Source organism: Salminus brasiliensis, chromosome 2 (genome assembly GCF_030463535.1).
Source record: "Salminus brasiliensis chromosome 2, fSalBra1.hap2, whole genome shotgun sequence".
Classification (NCBI taxonomy): Eukaryota; Metazoa; Chordata; class Actinopteri; order Characiformes; family Bryconidae; genus Salminus; species Salminus brasiliensis.
In genome coordinates this window covers 34,509,551-34,530,493 of record NC_132879.1, presented here as the reverse complement: position 1 = coordinate 34,530,493, position 20,943 = coordinate 34,509,551, and the positions used below count along the sequence as shown (strand labels likewise).

Here is a 20,943-nt window from a genome sequence, read left to right as displayed (position 1 = left end):
AATGAAAAACTGTTGTTTACAGAAGTTAAACAGAAATAATGTACGTTTTGATTTTTTTCATGTGGGAAGTAAAATCGGATTTCATCTGGTCAAAGTAGAGACACATTTTAATGACAAGTGTAAACAGAATATGGTCAAATTATATGTCCAGATAAAGCAGATACTACTTCAAGGCTCCAATGCTTTTACATGGTTTAATGTCTGAAGGTGCTGCATCATGACAGCCCAGTGTGCAATCGAAGTTGAATCAATGTGCAAGTCACATACATGGCTTTCTTCAGCATTGATTCAACAACCAAGTGTTTTCTGGGAAAGTGTAATAATGCAGTCTTTACCATTAAAACCATTTTAGAAAAAAAAAACAGTGAGTAAAAGAATCCAATGATGCCACTGGAAATAGTTTTCAAGAATCACTGCAGTGGAATGATGTACACATTCGGTCCACTCCCATCCACTGGGACATCCTTTTCAGCCATAAGACAACAGAAACCTTTAAATCTGTAAATCTGTATTCATTATTTGCAAATTATAACAGCTACATAGGTACTCTTCAACTGTGAGTGATGGAATCTAAAACAAAAATCCAGAAAAATACATTGTATGATTTTTAAATAATTAATTTCCATTTTATTGTGGGAAATAAGTATTTGATCATCTATCAACCAGTAAGAACTTTGGCTCTCACAGACATGTTACTTCTTCTTTAAGAAGCCCTCCTGTTCTCCACTCATTACCTGTATTAACTGCACCTGTTTGAACTCGTTACCTGTATAAAAGACACCTGTCCACACACTCAATCAGTCAGACTCCAGCATCTCCACAATGCCCAAGACCAGAGAGCTTTGTAAGGACATCAGGGATAAAATTGTAGACCTGCACAAGGCTGGGATGGGCTACAGGACAATAGGCAAGCAGCTTGGTGAGAAGGCAACAACTGTTGGTGCAATTATTAGAAAATGGAAGAAATGCAAAATAACGGATAATCTCCCTCGGTCTGGGGCGCCATGCAAGATCTCACCTCGTGGAGCATCAATGATCTTGAGGAAGGTGAGGAATGAGCCCAGAATTACACGGCAAGACCTGGTCAATGACCTGAATAGAGCTGGGACCACAGTCTCAAAGAAAACAATCAGTAACACTCTACGCCGTCAAGGATTAAAATCCTGCAGTGCACGCAAGGTGCCCTTCCTCAAGCCAACGCATGTCAAAGCCCGTCTGAAGTTTGCAAATGACCATCTGAATGATCCAGAGGAGGAATGGGAGAAGGTCATGTGGTCTGATGAGACAAAAATAGAACTTTTTGGTTTAAACTCCACTCGTCATGTTTGGAGGAAGAAGAATGATGAGTACAACCCCAAGAACACCATCCCAACCGTGAAGCATGGCGGTGGAAACATCATTCTTTGGGGATGCTTTTCTGCAAAGGGGACAGGACGACTGCACCGTATTGTGGGAAGGATGGATGGGGCCATGTATCGTGAGATTTTGGCCAACAACCTCCTTCCCTCAGTAAGAGCACTGAAGATGGGTCATGGCTGGGTCTTCCAGCATGATAACGACCCAAAACACACAGCCAGGGCAACTAAAGAGTGGCTCCGTAGGAAACATCTTAAGGTCCTGGAGTGGCCTAGCCAGTCTCCAGACCTGAATCCAATAGAAAATCTTTGGAGGGAGCTTAAAGTCTGTGTTGCCCAGCGACAGCCACGAAACCTGAAGGCTCTGGAGGAGATCTGTATGGAGGAGTGGGCCAAAATCCCTGCTGCAGTGTGTGCAAACCTTGTCAAGAACTACAGGAAACGTCTCATCTCTGTAATTGCAAACAAAGGTTTCTGTACCAAATATTAAGTTTCTTTTTCTGGTGTATCAAATACTTATTTCCCACAATAAAATGGAAATTAATTATTTAAAAATCATACAATGTATTTTTCTGGATTTTTGTTTTAGATTCCATCACTCACAGTTGAAGAGTACCTATGATAAAAATTACAGTCTTCTACATGCTTTGCAAGTGGGAAAACCTGAAAAATCAGCAGTGTATCAAATACTTGTTCTCCCCACTGTACGTTACAAATTGATACAAATAAAGATAAATAAAAAATGAGGTGACCTATTTGTTTTTTTTCCTCTCTTAACTGTGTATGTCCAGTGGTCCAATTTTTTTGTGTGGCAACTAACTCACACAACTCACACAGACATGAGCTCCAGTTTCACTATAAACTCTGTCACTCTGTCCAAATACTTTACTAAAACTTCCTTTACTTTCTGCTTTCCTTGATTCCGTCATGTCTTCTGTATTTATAATGGCAGAGCTTAGGCTATCCAGATCCAGAGGCAAGAATACAACAACTTGAATCTTGACAAAAATTTGTGCCAAGCTGATAGATAACAATAATTGCAAGTAATTGTGATTGTAATTGTAAGTAAATGTAAGTCTTTTAACATCTGGACCCTAGCAGATCCTGCTATACATGTAAGACAGGGGCTGAGCCAACCCTCTGTGCAATCCAGGGTGCCCAAGTGGTGGTGGTAGGGAGGAAAGAAGGAAAAGATTACAGGTCAGCATCTGAAAGCAGAAAAGTAGATGTGTAAATAGGGGTCTTTTGAAGGTGGACTCCAGCGATTGGTCGAAGTAAAAGTAATGTAGCATTAGAGTCTGCTAGTAGAACCATCGCCGAAGCTTTCATTATTTGGATGCTGCTGGCCACCAGTTTGGTCTAATAGCCTGTCATTACCTAGCAGAGCAGTCTCTCCATATAGCCTGTGCAGACCCTGTACACTGTGTGCGTGTGTGTGTGTGCATTAGTGGTTACTTACATGACTTCTTATTGATTTGGGGTTAGAACCTCAAGACTTGCCAAGGGAGAGCACTCAACACTCACACTACAGAGTGTAGTAATGCAGACTGTGCACATCATCTACGCTTATTTGATCTTTGCCATGATCATAAAGAACAACAACGTAACAAATTTTCTATCCTTTTTAAATTTCTAATGTCTACCTACAACTAAGTGTAAACTTGCCTGTTGCCTTTGAATACTGGCTTGTCAAGTTGAGTTTAATTTTTACCACAGTTGTAAGATATGTTACAGCTCTGCTGTACAGGCCTGCTGTTTCACAGCTCACCAACAACTGGGAGCACAGCAGAGTAATTATACTCATGATGTGATATCATCATATATTCATAATATAAAGTCATAAAATGTAAAACATTTTCAGGATCATATACCTGATTTGTTCTAAGACCTCACCCCTGACTGTGATTGGTCCTAATCACCACCTCATTAATTCAGAGACCTCCCCCTGATTGCGGCTGGTACTAATCACTAACTCATTTGATCTGAGACCTCCCTCCTCAAAAAAAGTTCTTAATATCTCTGATGAAGTTTATTGGAGACACTGCAGGATTGCTGACCATGAAAGGACAGGAAGTTACATATCGTCGCTATTATAGCAAAAAAAGGTGAATCTCCTAAATTAAAATTTTACAGGAGGAAAAAAGCTGCTTAATTTTCAATGGAAGAAAAATAAGACATTTTAGTGCATTTCTATTGGTCCATGCATCATTCAAATTCTGACACAATGTAAAGAACAACTACCAAATTCACATTATGACAAAAAATTAAAATATGGAGATGTGTTGACAGCAACAATATATGTGTGTATTATAAGATATATTTTTAGTTTTTTATCATGCTTGATATATAAAAATTATGGTGTAACCTCTGGGCATGAAGTATTTGGCTTTCTCTCCAGGGTCTCTTTAACTGTTCTTTTTCTTTCTGTCTGTCTGTCTGTCTCCCAAGGTGAAAAGAGGGCTATTTGTGTTTATCTAATGAAGTGAGAGAACTATCTTTCTGAGGAGACCACCAAGGGAAAAGTGACAGAAAAGAGCCAGGTGACAGACAGTACAGACAGGTACAGTGAAAGTGTCTTAGATGAGTTCAAAAGAATACATGCTAGCACATATCAGAGAGAGAACTGTGAATTCATTCATCTTTGGAGAATCTCAGACATTAAATAAGCATTTGCAAACACATATTTATTACGTGTTGTAAGGCAGCTATTACACAGTTACCTATATGCAGGATTGTGGTGGTTTGTGTGGCGCAACAGATAATGCCACTACCTGCCAGTGAGATACCACACCACATGTGGGAGACCAGGGTTCGATTGGATTGGACAGGATTTGGATCAGAGCATCAGCTAAAATATCATGAATTTTGTTTGGAGATGTTGTGAAATCCTGTATAGAAAACAGTAACTTGTCAAATTATTGCTTAAACAATTAATTGTAAAGTTCTGATGTTTACAGGGTTATCATATAGCATATTTTCTAAAAAAAAATATGAATAATTAAAACAAAATGAATAATTAAACATTAGTTACTTAGTTCACAGAGGCTGAACTGCAAAAGCCTCACATAGCAAAAGTGCAAAGCTGCTAGAATAGATTTCCTATAGAAAACTCCTGAGAGTATTGCAGATTTGTGCTTGGGGTTGATGTGGGTTGGATTTCGTCTCCCCCCCTTCCCCCCCATGTTAACCACACACGCTTCCTTGCACTGAGAACGAGAAATTTGATCCAAACAGGATTATTAAAGATATTATGACTGCTGTTAATCAGAGGAAGAGTGTGTCATGGAGTGTTAAGCGAGCGTGGCTTGCTCGGGGCAAGGAGCATAAACAGTACCTGATGAAATGTGCACAGCCTTAAAGAGAAGCCTGTATTGATCTGGAGCTCAGGTCAATAAAGCAGGCAGTTGTGACAAAAAAGAATCATATCAATGTGGAACAGCATCATTGGTGCTAATAGAAATAACTTGGCTTTGACAACCTGTATGTATCATATAGTGCGACTGTGTTTAAGTATAACAGCACTATTAGATCTTCACGTCTGAAGACGTCTCACACTCATAGGCAGATATAGGTACGTCAGAAGGCTTGGCACAAAATGTGCATTGATAAGTATAAATAGGATAAACAAGCATTTTCTATCTGCTTATTAAATCTGTAAAATACTTAGAATAAAAGGACAGTGCATTGCTTGCTCACCACATTGTTTATTCCCAGATCCAAGATCATATATACAGGGCCATAAATATAGAAACAGCCACTTAGATTATTAATTCAGTGGCGCTGGACGTTTTTGCCAAAGCTTCTTTTCTTCCTGTTAGTGATCATGATTGACTACAGTCGGTAGCTTCTCTGTGTCTATGTCTGTGCCATGATAGTTCCTTTTAGTAGCAGGAGAAAACTGGGAACTGCTGGAAACCAGAGTCATCTACAGTCAAGCAAGTTTAATGTCGCCATGGACTGAGAGGCTGCATACTAAGAAAGAAGCCCCTCTACAAAAATCAACACCTTCACGCTTGACCAGATGGACAAAGAAAAAGCCTTCTGAATAAATGTTTTATAGTGAGATGAGACCAAGATAAAGTTGCTTTGCAACACTGACCAGAGGTATGACTGAAAGAGTTAAGGTGAGGCCCAGAAACACAACCCCAAATTAAGAACACTGACCTAGCAGTTAAGCATGATACATTGCAGAAAGGAGACCTGGAAGACCTGACCACAACCAAGTGTTTTTAAAAACTGGTTCCCTGCCAAGAAACCCACAAGTTTAACTGAACTCCACCAATAATGCCAATCAGAGTGGTCAAATATCCAACTAGAATTCTGACAGAAGCTTCTTGATGGATACCAAAAAGTGTCTGGTCAAGTGACAGTTTGCTAAGGGACATTTAACCAAATATCAGCGGTGTTGTATGCATAATTTTGACCCTGTGTTAATTTCAGAAAATCCTCCAAATATGTAAACATATGTGCCTTATTTAATTTTCTTTGGCTGTATCCTCCTTTACAATATACTGCCAGCTTAATAGCACAACATTTGTGAGATGCAGGCTTTAAAAGACATTGTGAAAAAGATCAACAAGACAACAAGAGATGCTGACAAAGAGAGTATTGTGTTAATAAATAATAATTATTTCCTATCAAAATATTCTGCAAGGGTACAATTCAGCCTTTGTTCAAATAACAGGATTCAAGAAGCAAAAACATGGGACGTCAGTGCCATGGGAGCCACTGGGGGAACTCTTTGTAAATTCTGGACTGTTTTTAGCTCATCTTCAGGGATTCTATCTGACCATCAACAGAACTTCCAACATCTCCACCCACAATTTGTGCAGTCCTCCCACAAAAACACACATACAAAAATACTTTTTGTGCTCTTCCATGTAGGTGCTCAAGGGTGTTGGAGTGAGTTTGGCATTTTATTCTGTATATACTATATGTAGTACCGTGGAACATTTATGGAGTTACAATAATTCACTCTAGTTACTGACCTCTTGTTCAAAGCTGGTGAAAGCTGACTTCACAAACCATATGTTTTGATAAGGCAAAAGCTGAGGCTAGTGAAGCTGGTGATAGGAGGATATTATTGAATACACAAGCCTTAACAAAGGCTAAAAGAAGACCAGCGCCACCCAACAGAAAAACAAAGCATGAAATCAATTACAAATCTTTATAGGCCACTCTGCGGCCAACCTTGCAATGCAGCCAGGCAGTTATTTCCAGTCACACAAGACCAGACTCCCATCTCTGTGAATGTGAAAGACCAAAATACTGGAAACTAAAGGTCAAATTACAGTTTTAAAACCATATTGACAAAAATCTTAGTATAGTTATTTTATAATTTGTAGCATTTAGCTCAATTATGCACGAAAAAACATGTTTTTTGGCTTGTTCTGGCTACTGCACAGATCTCGACATATTGACCCGCCCCTGCTGACAGCATAATCAGCAAGCTGATCGGCTCTATTTGCTCATGGATGGCTCTATTCGCTTCTAGCAGTGGCCGGTCTCCTCATTTATACTGTCTCTGGCCTGATTTTTTGCCCAAATGTGCCAACTTAGCCTGGGCGTCGCACTTTAAAATTAAAGTAGTGTTATTTCTGGGTTTTTTGGATGTGACAAATGAAGCTGTTTTTGGTGGGACACATTTTGCCCATGTCACCTGGTTCCTGTGCCAATGTAGATGATCATCCTTCAGTTTTGTACATTTGCTTGGTAGTTCCATTCGTCAGATGCTCTTACCCATCATATTACAGAGACAGACAAAGGCAGTGTTAGGAATCTCGCTCAAGGACTTGTATAGTATATTGTACATCTCTGTCATGCAAAAGCCTAGTGTCTCTGGTATCTAACTGGTATCTAACTGTGTGCTTGCTTTTTTACTTGGGGTCATCTTTAGCTTGTAAGGTAGGCTGGTTTTTAAATATACTTCTAACTAGATTCTGCTAACACTCTTGTCTTAAGGTTAACATAGAAGCTTGGTGCTCACTAGTTGATTGAGGTACTGATTCAGGTGTAGTTTCAGGCCAGCTAGAAGTGTGAATTGCAGAGGAGGAGCCAAGTGCCTCCAATCTTGATAAATTAGGTGTGGAGCCACTCAGAAATCAGTGTGCTTGCTTTTTTACTTGGGGTCATCTTTAGCTTGTAAGGTAGGCTGGTTTTTAAATATACTTCTAACTAGATTCTGCTAACACTCTTGTCTTAAGGTTAACATAGAAGCTTGGTGCTCACTAGTTGATTGAGGTGCTGATTCAGGTGTAGTTTCAGGCCAGCTAGAAGTGTGAATTGCAGAGGAGGAGCCAAGTGCCTCCAATCTTGATAAATTAGGTGTGGAGCCGCGGTTTGTTAGACGTCATGACTCCTAGCTAGAATATCTGCTGCAAAAACTTTTTTTACTCAACTCTATTCTGTTATACTTGAAGATGTGCTTTGCAATTCCTGTCCTCACCTCTGACAGCAGCCGGAGGTGCAGATACAGATGCAGACGCCGCAATTCCGGTAACCTCATTTACCCACCTTGTTCTAATACCAATGTGATGGTAACTGGGGGACTATGGAATTGCCAGTCTGCAGTGCAGAAGGCAGATTTCATTTCAGCTTTTGCTTCTGCTCGGTCTCTAAACTTCCTGGCACTGACTGAGACGTGGATCACCCCGGACAACTCTGCAACTCCAGCTGCCTTGTCGTCTGCCTTTGCCTTTTCCCACTCTCCACGAAGGACTGGCAGGGGCGGCGGCACTGGTTTACTTACTGAAAGGAAGTGGCGGAAGTCACAACACGACTCCGACCTCCACTCTTATCAGTCTCTTCTCTCCAGGTTTAGAACGGAAGTTGCTGCCGCTAAAGCATCCTACTACAGGGGGAAATTGGAATCATCTGCATCTGACCCACGCAAACTCTTCACCATCTTCTCCTCTCTCCTCAACCCTCCTACTCCCCCACCTCCCACTACCCTGTCTGCAGATGATTTTGTCTCCTTCTTTGAAGAAAAGGTTGACAAGATCCGCAGATCTTTCCCCCCCGCCTCTACCCCGCTCTCTAGGCACTGCCCTCCTCCTCCCTCTTCTCTGACCTGCTTCTCTCCTCTTTCCACAGATGACCTCCTACATCTTCTCACCTCCAATAATCCTACCACCTGTCCACTAGACCCTGTTCCATCCCCTCTGTTCCAAACAATCGCTCCAAACCTCCTTCCCTTTATCTCCTCTATCATAAACAGCTCTTTGTCGTCAGGTCAGGTACCATCGGCCTTCAAGTCTGCCAGAGTCGTGCCCATCCTAAAGAAACAAACTCTAGACAGCTTGGCAACTACAGACCTATCTCTCTTCTCTCTTTCCTCTCAAAGATTCTCGAACGTTCCGTCTACAACCAACTGTCTCTCTTTCTCACTCTGAACAATCTTCAGGACCCTAACCAGTCTGGCTTCAAAGCAGCACACTCTACTGAAACTGCTCTCATTGCAGTTACAGAGAAGCTCCATGCAGCTAAAGCTGCCAGACTGTCCCCGGTTCTTATCCTTCTTGACCTCTCCGCAGCTTTTGACACAGTGGACCACAAGATCCTCCTGTCTATCCTTGCCGGTCTTGGAATTACCGGCTCTGCATGGCAGTGGTTTGCATCATACCTGCAGGGACGCTCATACCAGGTAACATGGCAAGGCGACACGTCCGCTCCTTGTAGTCTCTCCACTGGCATTCTACAAGGCTCAGTTCTTGGTCCTCTTCTTTTCTCACTCTACACTCACTCTCTTGGTAAAGTGATATCCTCTCATGGATTCTCTTACCACTGTTACGCCGATGACACTCAACTCATGCTCTCTTTCCCACCGTCTGACACACAGGTTTCTGCCCGTATCTCAGCATGCCTTGCCGACGTCTCTTCTTGGATGGCGGCTCACCATCTCAAACTCAACCCCTGCAAGACGGAGCTGCTGTACATCCCGGGAACTGCTGGACCAAGAAACGATCTTGCCATCACCTTTGAGAACTCACTGATCACTCCTTCTACTGAAGCCCGAAGCCTTGGTGTAGTGATGGATGATCAGTTATCGTTCTCAAGTCATGTTGCAAACGTAACTCGGTCCTGCAGATTTCTTCTGTACAACATCCGGAGAATTCGACCCCTCCTCTCTAGAGAGGCCACCCAGGTGCTTGTTCAGTCTCTCGTCACTTCCAGACTTGACTACTGCAACTCTCTTCTGGCTGGTCTCCCTCTGCGCACCATCAGGCCCCTGCAACTCACCCAGAATGCAGCGGCACGGGTCGTCCTCAATGTCCAAAAATTTAGCCATGTCACTCCACTGCTGCGCTCTCTCCACTGGCTTCCTGTAGCTGCCCGCATTAGATTTAAAACCCTGACGCTGGCCTACAAAGCCAAGAACGGACCAGCCCCTCCGTATCTGATAGCAATGGTCAAAAGCCGATCTGCACCAAGAGCCCTTCGAGCTTCAAGTACGGCTCGGCTCGACCCGCCATCCCTCAAAATCCGCGGAAGACAAGCGTCCAGGCTTTTTTCTGTCCTGGCACCAAAGTGGTGGAACGAGCTGCCCCTGGGTGTCCGAACGGCCGAGTCGCTTGCGGTCTTCAAACGCAGACTGGAGACCCACCTCTTCAGAGAGTACTTGGACGAATAGTTCTATGGTCGCCTTATTGTATTGTGTTTAGCAATGTCTAAGCTTAGAGGTATCTTTTGAATTATTAGCCTATTCTAACTAGCTAAGGTTTTCTTGGGTAAATAGCAAAGCACTTTGTAAGTCGCTCTGGATAAGAGCGTCTGCTAAATGCCGTAAATGTAAATGTAACTGTATTTCCCTTTTTGACGAAATTTGAATCTGGCAGTTATTCTTTACATTGTGTAAACAACATAATGAGAACTGACTTTAGTTGCCATTTTGCATGACAGGAACAATATATGTGTATAGCATAGTATGCTAATCTAAAGATCAATCCCCTGTCTGCTGTGTGGTTGCCAAGATGGTTGCTGCAAAAAAGTATAGTAGATCTCAAACAAATATTCATTTCGTTTTTGTTGTTTGTGGATGTTTCAGTCCACCTTGATTTTGGCTGAGTGGAGCGTTTCAGCCGAGTCCAAACCTTCCCCAGCGGGTTTGTGACGGTGTTTCGATTGTATCTTCATTGCAGATCTCATGCCAGCTGGAATGGAAAGCAGGTGGAAGGCTGATTGGAATGAGTGCAGTGAGGCGCGGTGTGTACCTGTGAGCGGCCCTCGCTGCAATCTAATAGGCTCCTGTACACTAATGGGGCAGGCAATGGCTTGGAATAAGAGCGTAATGGGAAAGCATTCAGAAAAGCTGCCAGAGTAAAGCAGCCCTGACTCGTGCATTGAAGCTTCCTTGGGCGTGCCCCTAATTCACGTTGAACTGTAAACGCTCATACATCGGGTGCAAATCATAACACAGGTGAAATGGGTGCCGCTGCTGTGGATGTTCTTAATTTCTCATTGCCTCTAAAGCAGCGTACAGACCTCCGCAGCCCTCAAGAGCTTTCAGGAATTTACAGGCTGAAATGGTTTGGAATAATGAGGTGGTCATCCTCAAGGGAAATTACACATCATATGCAGTGGATTTGTTTATGTATGATGTGCCTTTCACTACATTAATAGCAGAATGCAAGGATCACTTATCAAGGTCTGTCTTCCGCCTGGAAACTTCTGACATATTTGATTTGATTTGATGATTTCAATGCATATTTCTATTGACTAAGAGCCTCTGCATCGCAATTTCAGAAAGTAAGCCAGTCCTCCGAGCAAGAATACAGTGAAGAGGAGGGATTTCTTTTTTTTAATTCCAGTAAATTATAATCTGCGTTTAAGGGTTTAATGCAGATGGATGAGGAGTAGTGTTGGCTGATATGAAAGCAGACAGGCAGCTGATTCAGGCTTGGTGGGAGGGAGCAGCAGAGGCTTCATTAATGTGAGATTAACGGGACAGGATTATTAAAGCCCAGCGATTGGGCCTGAGCCTCACACTGAGCTCATGTCCACCCACAGAGACATGATTGACTGAAGCTTCACCTTTAGCAGAACACACACACACATCTCTCTCTCTCTCTCTCTACAGATATAGTATATCCAAAATGGCAACTTTACAATAGAAGTAATAGTATATAGTATGGAGTATATAAGTATATAACGGTATGCACAGAGCGAGCGAGAGAGAGAGAGAGAGAGAGAGAGAGAGAGAGAGAGAGAGAGAGAGAGAGAGCTATGTCTCATTAAAACTTTTACAAGAAATGAAGTGTGGGAATCCCTTACCAAAGTCTTTGTTATCCAGTGAAGAGTAGTACTACTGTAATGTGATTTTCTAAAGGAAAAAAATAATATACACACACACACACACACAATCACAGTTGTGGTCACAAATAACTGGTCTCCTTCATCAGTATGCTATGCACAGAACATGTGTTTCAGACAGCCAGCCAATCTTGCAGAGAGAGAGAGAGAGAGAGAGAGAGAGAGAAAGAGAGAGAGAGAGAGAGAGAAAGGAACAGACTGAAGTAGACAGAGAGAGAAAGATGTGTTGGAGAGGGAGAAAGTATGGCCGAAAGAGAGGGTGAGAGAGAAAGATATGAACGGACTGATATAGACAGATGAGGGAGAACGCGCTTGAGAGAGAGAGCGAGAGAGAGAGAGAGGTAAAGTTCTCAGTCTACTATTTAACATTCAGTTCAGGAAGTTTGCATCTATGTGTGAGAGACTGAGCGTGAGAGAGAGATGGGAATTTATTCATCTACACTGTTTGAGAGAAAGCACAGCAGCATTAAGTAAACTCTGACTCCAGATTATTCATTTAACTGTGAGCATTTCCCCAAGCCTTTGGTACCTAATGTAGCATGTTATCTGTGCTGTTATTTAACAAGCCAGCCGACCCAGTCGCCGATCCTAAAACGCTTAATGATTTGGCTTAGGCCCGCACTTGTCTTGATGACACACAGGGGCTGTGTTTGGCATGACCATGCACAACTGAATCCAATGACTGTTTGAGACTAGCACGTTACATTAACCACTGCAAGCTTTACAAACACTGTGATATGTAATGATAAACCCAGAGAAAGTGTTTTTTAAGAGAACCTTATTCTGTACAAAATTAGTCATATATAGAAAGAAATATGTGGTCAGTTTGATGGACAACATGGGGAATTATTTTATCTCTGTGCAAAATTTCATACTTTGTGCCATCTGTCCTTTCCCTAAGGCAGCTCCTTACAGTGGTTACAGTGACTAAGAAACCATACAAACCATCTCTTGCAGGTATGGACATGCAGATTTTAAAATGTAGCCAAAAGAGTACATTTGAATTTGTAAATTATTTGATAGGGAATTTGAACCTGATACAGTTCATTTACTGTTCACCAACTTTGTCTGTCTAATCATGACAAAAGTCAATATTTCAATTTAATTTCAGTTTGGATATTCAATTGAACCTATTTTTATGTACAAATAAAATAGGTAGGTAGTATTTTTTCACTTGCCTTACTTTTCCTAATTTGCAATGCAGTTTGTTTCCTCTTTGATAAAGGAGCAGAACAAACCACTTGGTAGTTTTCACTTTGGGTCATGCCTGCCCCTGTTCTGTTAGGGCTGCCTCTGTTTTATGTTGTCATGTGCCCCCAAGCACATGGCTCTGTTTGTGTCTTGTCTAACCCTAACCCTAACCCTAACCCTAGCCCTACCTGTCCATTAGTGTTCCCACCTGTGTCTCCTTTGTAACCACACCCCTTGTTACTCGTGGTAACACTGCGAGGTGTTCCTCATTATTCTTCCTATAAGTACCTCTTTGTTTCAGCCTTCCATTGTCTGGTCTTGTGCTTGTGCGTCTGTGTTCATGGCGGTTTTGCGGTTTGTTGACTTGGCCTGTTTGTGTGTGATTCTTGTATTGTTTTATTTGGTAATCTTAGTGCTTGTTTTGTTTTATTTTCCTTGATGAATAAATATCCTGCGTGTACGCCCGCCTTTGCCTTCAGCCTCTGCAAACCATGACACTTTGCTTTCTACCACAGATTTAGCCAGATAGTTTGCTAATAGACAGACAGATATTATATATATATATATATATATATATATATATATATATATATATATATATATATATATATAATAGACATTTTTCAAATCATTTTTTGCAATGAGCTACAGGGCAGATTTATCAGAATACCCCCCCCCCAACACCTTAAAATAAATAAATAAATAGGATAAATGTGTTTAACTTGGTTTAAAAACATCAATAGCTTTTCTCGTTCATTCTTTACTCCTTAACCATGTTTCCAGAATGAAGGTGTTAGGACCTGCTCTCATGCAGAATTACCTTGCCTGCAATCACTGTTAGAAAGCTGCAGTTTTAACAGAATGCTAAAACACATCATACACAGACTACATAACTGTATCGAGTTTAGTTACATAGCTACAATATGGATTTGTAATAAATGTAATTCAAAAAGGTCAGTATAGCTTGCGACCATGTTTTACCTGCTCTACCTGTTAGCTGTTTCCTAACTTAAAGCTGAGAGAGTGAAGTTGTGTAGTAAGTTCAGTGTCAGTGTTAAGGTCACATACTATTCATCATAGCACAAACCTATACCCTATCCCCTTTCATGAATCACTAGAAATGACAACTTTAAACAGACATGGACCTAAGGAAATATGTTTTCTTAAATAGTTCAGTGTTACATAAGCAAGTTAACATCCAATACCCGAGCATTGATTTCCTTGATTTCCTGTACTTTACTTGGATGGTCCATTGTAGATGCCCTGTAGATGCTCACCTGACATTTAACTCTAAACTACATGTACATGCTTGGGACTTAAAGTATCTGCTGCTAATGTATGGAATGCTTTGAATGGTCAGACCATTCTGTATGTTAGGCAGGTGGTACTAATGTTAACCCCGCCTATGGGATATTTTGTGATGTCTGCACTTACTCTGCTTTGTGCTGAGTTGTTTACTGGCAGTAGGTGCTGGAAACAAAGTGTATATTTTCACTCGTTGCACTTTTCACTTAAAATTATTAGTGTTGCTTAAATACTGTTATTTATTAGTTATTACTCCGCAAAAAATGTGTTTGTATTTACCTTTCTATCTCCTACAACAGATTGTAAGATGATGTTGCATCCGTGTCAACTTAGCTGTGACCTTTGTTGAATAACTGTAAATTTGGGTTAGACGTGACGTGTTGTTAATGTACGTACGTAAGATCTGGCCTGCGTGCTGGAATGTAGTTCAGGTCAGCTAGACCCATCAGTATTCTGCCTCTTGTTTTATTTGTTTGTGGATGTTACAAAAGCTGAAAGGCCCTAAAGCATTGGGTCCTGAGTGTCTATGTGAGTGTCTCTCTGTGTGTGTGTGCACACTCTGACCCAGTTAGTAATAGACAGAGGACGGTGGAGGTCACACATAATATTACTTCCAATGCCAACAAACATGTTGTCTTGCAGACTGATGCTCTTTGAGCAGGATGGGCAACAGTGCAAAGCTAGGGGCTTTGCTCTGAATGTGTGTGTATGTGTGTGTGCGTGCATGTGTGTATGTGTGTTTTCCCAGTGGCTGGTTGCCATGCATGAAAATGACACTGAGAGGTGCTTTGGGATTTTATTCCAGCAACAAATATGGCAATCTCCTGTGTTCAATTAAGCCATACAGAGTTAAATTTAGTTAAACAGGCCTCTGTATGTGTTAATTAAACACTGGTGATTTACGTAAAGCCTCTATTAAAACATTACTGATGAGTAGTGTGTGTGTGTGTGCGCATGTGTAAGGTGTGTAGGACAGCCTCTTGAAACACTAATTTCTAATCACACAGCAGTGATGTGTGCAGCAGAGGCTTTACAGATTAATTTAAAGTGGATTACGGAAGTTGTTTATTCAAAGAACGCACAGACGCGCTGCATTATAGATCCCCTTAGAATGTCTATGACATTTACTAATGAGTTACTATGACATGAAGATTTTTAGAAGTTATAAATATTAATTTAATAATATCCTATAATTAATATTATAATAATATTAATAATTATAAGACTTTATATTTGTGCTTTATATGACAAATCACTTTGCACATTTCAGATTTGAGCTGAGGATTGCAGATCATTCAGTAAATATATTTTTAATGTATATAAAGTATACACAAACCCTAACTTTATTATTGCATCATTTTTCTGCACATTCTGACAAAACAGAAAACAAGTAACCTGAGGCAGTGACTTTTCCACAGGCGCACACACACACACACACACACTGGGCTGGAGAACAGTGTATGGCTCTGTGTTCCAGTCCCCTCAGCCCCTGCTGCTTACATTGCCAGGCCCACAGGCTTTTAACTGTCTCTTAGCAGCACACAAAAGCATTCACACACACACATGCACGCACATACATACACTTGCAAACACAATGACCTTTAGGGGGGTGTTCCATAATTCTCCAAATTTTCCAAAGACAAAGACTGGTATTTGTGCTCATTCTTTTACACAATTGCATATTTCTCACTTGACACAGAATTGAATCTCTTGTGAGCTTGGACAACCTTTTCAGAAAACTGGCAAAAGCCCCTTTCTAGCTCACTGTGAAAGAAAGCAGTCCTACTTTAGAGTCCCAACATACTGCTGCATTTCCTGCTGTGGGATACTGCCACAATGCTAATGTTAGCTTGATCACACAACAACAACTCTCCACCCGAGACATTCATGTAACATTCTGAAATGCTTGTGACACACAGCTTGTCAGGTCCCTGTAGAGAAATACTGCCAATAGAATAGGGCTCTCTGGAGCAGATAAACATGAACCTGTTGGCACCATGCCTAATGCCAGGCGTGGGGTGGAGAGGTATAAATCGGCTCAGCATTGAGCTAGGGAGCAGTGGAACTGTGTTCTCTAGATTGAAGGATGGTACTCAATCCAATACTTTTAGGATGAGTTGGGACGTTGGGGATGAGGTGATCATTCAACATCCTGACCTCACTAGCGCTCTTGTCGTTGAATGAAATAAAATTCTCATAGCAGTGTTTCAAAATCTAATAGAAGGGCTTCTTCCCTCCACAATAGAGACAGTTACTCCAACTTTTTTAATCCCCTTGGTTTCAGAAGAAACCATTTATTCCGTGTTAAACCATTAAACCAGTGCATTTTCCTTGCTCCTTAAAAAACAGACCTAAGGGCAAACATTGCGTAGTCTACTTTTGATTATTAAAAGATATTTGAGTGACACTTCTCTTTTTGAATCTGCCTATTTTCCAAGATATTGTCACCATGTGAATTTGCAGGCTATTCCGGTTTGAATAGATTTAGTGGGGCCAGGAGTTACAGATCAGGAAAAATCAAGGATATTTGGATGCAGCCAATAACAGAATGTTCAGGAGGATACAGTTTGATGATGACATACCATCCTTATGACATTTGTTTAAAGTTCTAGCTGCTGGGACACAAACGACCCATCATCTTCATCATCATCACCAAATATGCACTGCTCAAAAAAATAAAGGGAACACTCAAAAAACACATCCTAGATCCGAATGAATGAAATATTCTCATTGAATACTTTGTTCTGTACAAAGTTAAATGTACTGACAACAAAATCACACAAAAATCATCAATAGAAATCAAATTTATTAACCAATGGAGGCCTGGATTTGGAGTCACACACAAAATTAAAGTGGAAAAACACATTACAGACTGATTCAACTTTGATGTAATGTCCTTAAAACAAGTCAAAATGAGACTCAGTATTGTGTATGGCCTCCATGTGCCTACAATGCCTGGGCATGCTCCTGATGAGGTGGCAGATGGTCTCCTGAGGGATCTCCTCCCAGACCTGGACTAAAGCATCCGGCAACTCCTGGACAGTCTGTGGTGCAACGTGACGTTGGTGGATGGAGCGAGACATGATGTCCCAGATGTGCTCAATCAGATTCAGGTCAGGGGAACGGGTGGGCCAGTCCATAGCCTCAATGCCTTCATCTTGCAGGAACTGCTGACACACTCCAGCCACATGAGGTCTAGCATTGTCCTGCATTAGGAGGAACCCAGGGCCAACCGCACCAGCATAGGGGTCTGAGGATCTCATCTCGGTACCTAATGGCAGTCAGGCTACCTCTGGCGAGCACATGGAGGGCTGTGCGGCCCTCCAAAGAAATGCCACCCCACACCATTACTGACCCACTGCCAAACTGGTCATGCTGAAGGATGTTGCAGGCAGCAGATCGCTCTCCACAGCGTCTCCAGACTCTGTCATGTCTGTCACATGGACTCAGTGTGAACCTGCTTTCATCTGTAAAGAGCACAGGGCGCCAGTTGCAAATTTGCCAATCCTGGTGTTCTCTGGCAAATGCCAAGCGTCCTGCATGGTGTTGGGCTGTGAGCACAACTCCCATCTGTGGATGTCTGGCCCTCATACCATCCTCATGGAGTCAGTTTCTAACCATTTGTGCAGACACATGCACATTCGTGGCCTGTTGGAGGTCATTTTGCAGGGCTCTGGCAGTGCTCCTCCTGTTTCTCCTTGCACAAAGGCAGAGGTAGCGGTCCCACGGCCTCCGCCACATCTCCTGGTCCACTGGCCTGTCTCCTGGTAGCGCCTTCAGCCTCCACATTGAGGTGCCATCCTGGATGAGCTGCACTACCTGAGCCACTTGTGTGGGTTGTGGAGTCCGTCTCATGCTACCACGAGTGTGAAAGCACCACCAACATTCAAAAGTGATCAAAACATCAACCAGAAAGCATAGGTACTAAGAAGTGGTCTGTGGTCCCCACCTGCAGAACCAATAACTCCTTTATTCAGTGTGTCTTGCTAATTGCCAATAATTTCCACCTGATGTCTATTCCATTTGCACAACAGCATGTGAAATTGATTGTCAATTAGTGTTGCTTCCTAAGTGGGCAGTTTGATTTCACAGAAGTTGGATTTACTTGGAGTTATATTGTGTTGTTTAAGTGTTCCCTTTATTTTTTGAGCAGTGTAGTTACAATCGGTTGGATAAGTTCATAGCACCTACAAAAGTTGAACACAGGGTGAAGAAAATAGTGCGAAAAGACTATGTGGAAGACGTACAATACATGAAATTAATAAACAAAAAAGGAAAGTCCCTACAGTAAAATACAGTTTCCCTTATGTTGAATGCTTTAGTTTGTCGACAAACTGTAAAGCTTCCTTAACGCCAAGAATAGTGATTACGAAAACATGCATTGTGGGCAGAGCATGCATAGATCTGTCGTATTTCCTTCCTCGCCTTCGGCATCTCAGCAGGACATGCAAGGACATTGGCTCCAGATTTGATGCCTGGGTGGTGTATTGTAACTGATTTCAGCACCAGGAATTCAATTCCTGATGCTGCTGTTAGCATGGATGTGGAATTTGTTTGACTTCCATTGCTAACGTCAGGAGGCCAGTGCTCACAGCTTTACGAGCCAGCGCGTGTATTCGACTGAGGGATAGAAAGTGGCATGAGTGCGTGACGCATCTGAGCTGTCTCCCCGCACAGCTGCTGGCAGCTTCAGTAAACAACCTGCTTGCCGGCAGACATATAGAGCTAAATAAACCTGTCTCTCTCTGCATGATTAAGAGCAGAGGCTACTGGGAAACGTCGTCTGACATATTAACTAAGAAAGAGCACAGGCAAAAAGCGAGAGCGCGAGAGGCCGGTGCGATGGGCAGTGTGGGTAAAGAGAACATGTCTGGGAATGAGTGAAGTGCCCTGTTTATAGTAGACTACCAATGATTCCATCCATTTGTCACACTTGAGGCTACTATGTTCAGTCTTTTTTGGTGGGTGGGGGGTGGATGGGGGGTGGATCACCTTCAGCCCATTTCAGTTTCAAAGTACAGAACAGAGCTGACAGTTGCAAAATGAAATCTGAGATATGAAAACATGGGCCGGGCATTATATACTAACACATCACATCTCTCCTCCTTGCCTTCCTTCCATCTCCAGATTCTTGTTCATGTTTATATTACCCATCTCCACTGCAGTATGCTGGCTCAGCCCGAGTTTATCTTTCTTTTTTCGGGTTTCGCTGCGTTCCTGAAACTATTTAATCAGAGCTCACAGTGTCTAATGCCTTGGGCTCGTCTCTGAAAGGGTTGCCATGGTTATAATTACCAGCACATCCGAAATGAGCTGAGAGAAATCTTCTCAATAGACCACAGTGTGAGCTCCTAATGTGGTGATTTGGCCAACAGAGGGCAATGTTGTCAGCATGGCTGAAAGGGCACCGTTCTCTGGTCATCATGTCAGCATGTCACCCAAAAGGACATGCTGCTTCTTTTGACGTATGACTTATAAAATTCTCCAAGCCATATAAACCTCAATGTAAAAGTCCCTCATGCGCACAGCTCGGATATTTGGTAGGGTTAAAGCTTCTGAAGCTCGCAGCTGCTTTCATCATGTTTGACTGATGCAACACTTCATTACGGTCGTTAGGGTGAGTGGAATACTAAAACATCTCTAGGAGTGAACTAAATGCCAGTGAAAACAAGAAAAGCTCTGTGTCTTACACTTGCTTCACTTCCTACTGCTCTTGTCATGCGCCGCAGCGTTAAGCACTGTGGACTGCCTAGAGCTAAAATATGCATTACAACATGGAATCATCAGCCGGCGAGAGTCAGAATCTTTGATTTTTTTTTAACTGTAAGAAAGTGAACTTGACATTGCACTTGCATTTCCCAAATTCCCCTCCATCCATCCATCAATTCATTCATTGGCACCGACATGGGTTAAATATTGGAGTGGCAAACACCAGCCATCCTAGCTCAATTGCTTTAGTTGTGTCCTACACTGGAGGAGTTCTGGAAGAGCATTTTTAACTCTAATAGTGACACCTGTGGTGTACAGATTGTTCCCTTTCCTCTGCGTGCCTTGTTTGGGACAATTCGTCTCTACCTGAAAACAAATGTCATGTTATTGCCATCTCCTCCCAATTAGCAAGAGGGACAGCCACTCACACACAATAGATGGATTAATGATCCATTAATCTTATATTCAACTGGAAAAGATAACATTCACTGAAAGGGGTTCAAAATATTGTAGTTCCCCTTTATAACATGCTTCAAAGGTTTGCCGATATCTGATTGAAGAGACTGTTGATGCATTTCTATACAATCTACACTGGACTGGCCTAGGAATGACTTCTGGTGTTTTTCTATATATGTATTATAGCTGAAAAGTATTTTTTTAATACTTTAAGTGTATTTGCTATAGAAATGCACTAATATTTTATGGTGATTATTATTATATGTTGTTTTATATTGATAGTAATTAATTAATTTATTTAGTTGCCTGTGTATTTTTCTTATTTATTTATTGTATTTATTTTAATTAGGGCTGTCAGTTTTGTTCTTATTTCACTTATTTGAGTATTTTATTTAATTACATTTATCTTCATATTTGTGCATTTTTTGCAGTTTTGCTTTAAACAGAAGGGAGAGGCATATATGTGTTGGGGTAGAGGGCCAAAGAGTACCAAGAGTTGTACTGTGTAATGTTGCTGTTGGTGATGTTGCAAAAGTAATAAAGAGAAAACTCCATATAAACTCCAAATATTGTAGCAAAAAAAAAAAAAAAAGGTTTTTGAGCTTGGTATCTAATGGGG

The 20,943-nt window shown here is 41.7% G+C and overlaps 1 protein-coding gene across 3 annotated transcripts in view; it reads left to right on the top strand.

The window, feature by feature from the left end:
• ptn (pleiotrophin) overlaps positions 1–20,943 on the top strand; it is a 71,694-nt gene that overhangs the window by 6,706 nt on the left and 44,045 nt on the right. The window contains exon 2 of one of the 3 annotated variants that reach the window (XM_072672440.1): positions 3,804–3,915. The exons of 1 other annotated variant lie outside the window; for it this stretch is intronic. The gene's annotated coding sequence lies outside the window, so the exon portion shown is untranslated. Of the gene's footprint in view, positions 1–3,803; positions 3,916–11,897; positions 12,005–20,943 lie in introns of those variants that run through there. One more of the 3 variants, XM_072672441.1, reaches the window with a different exon arrangement.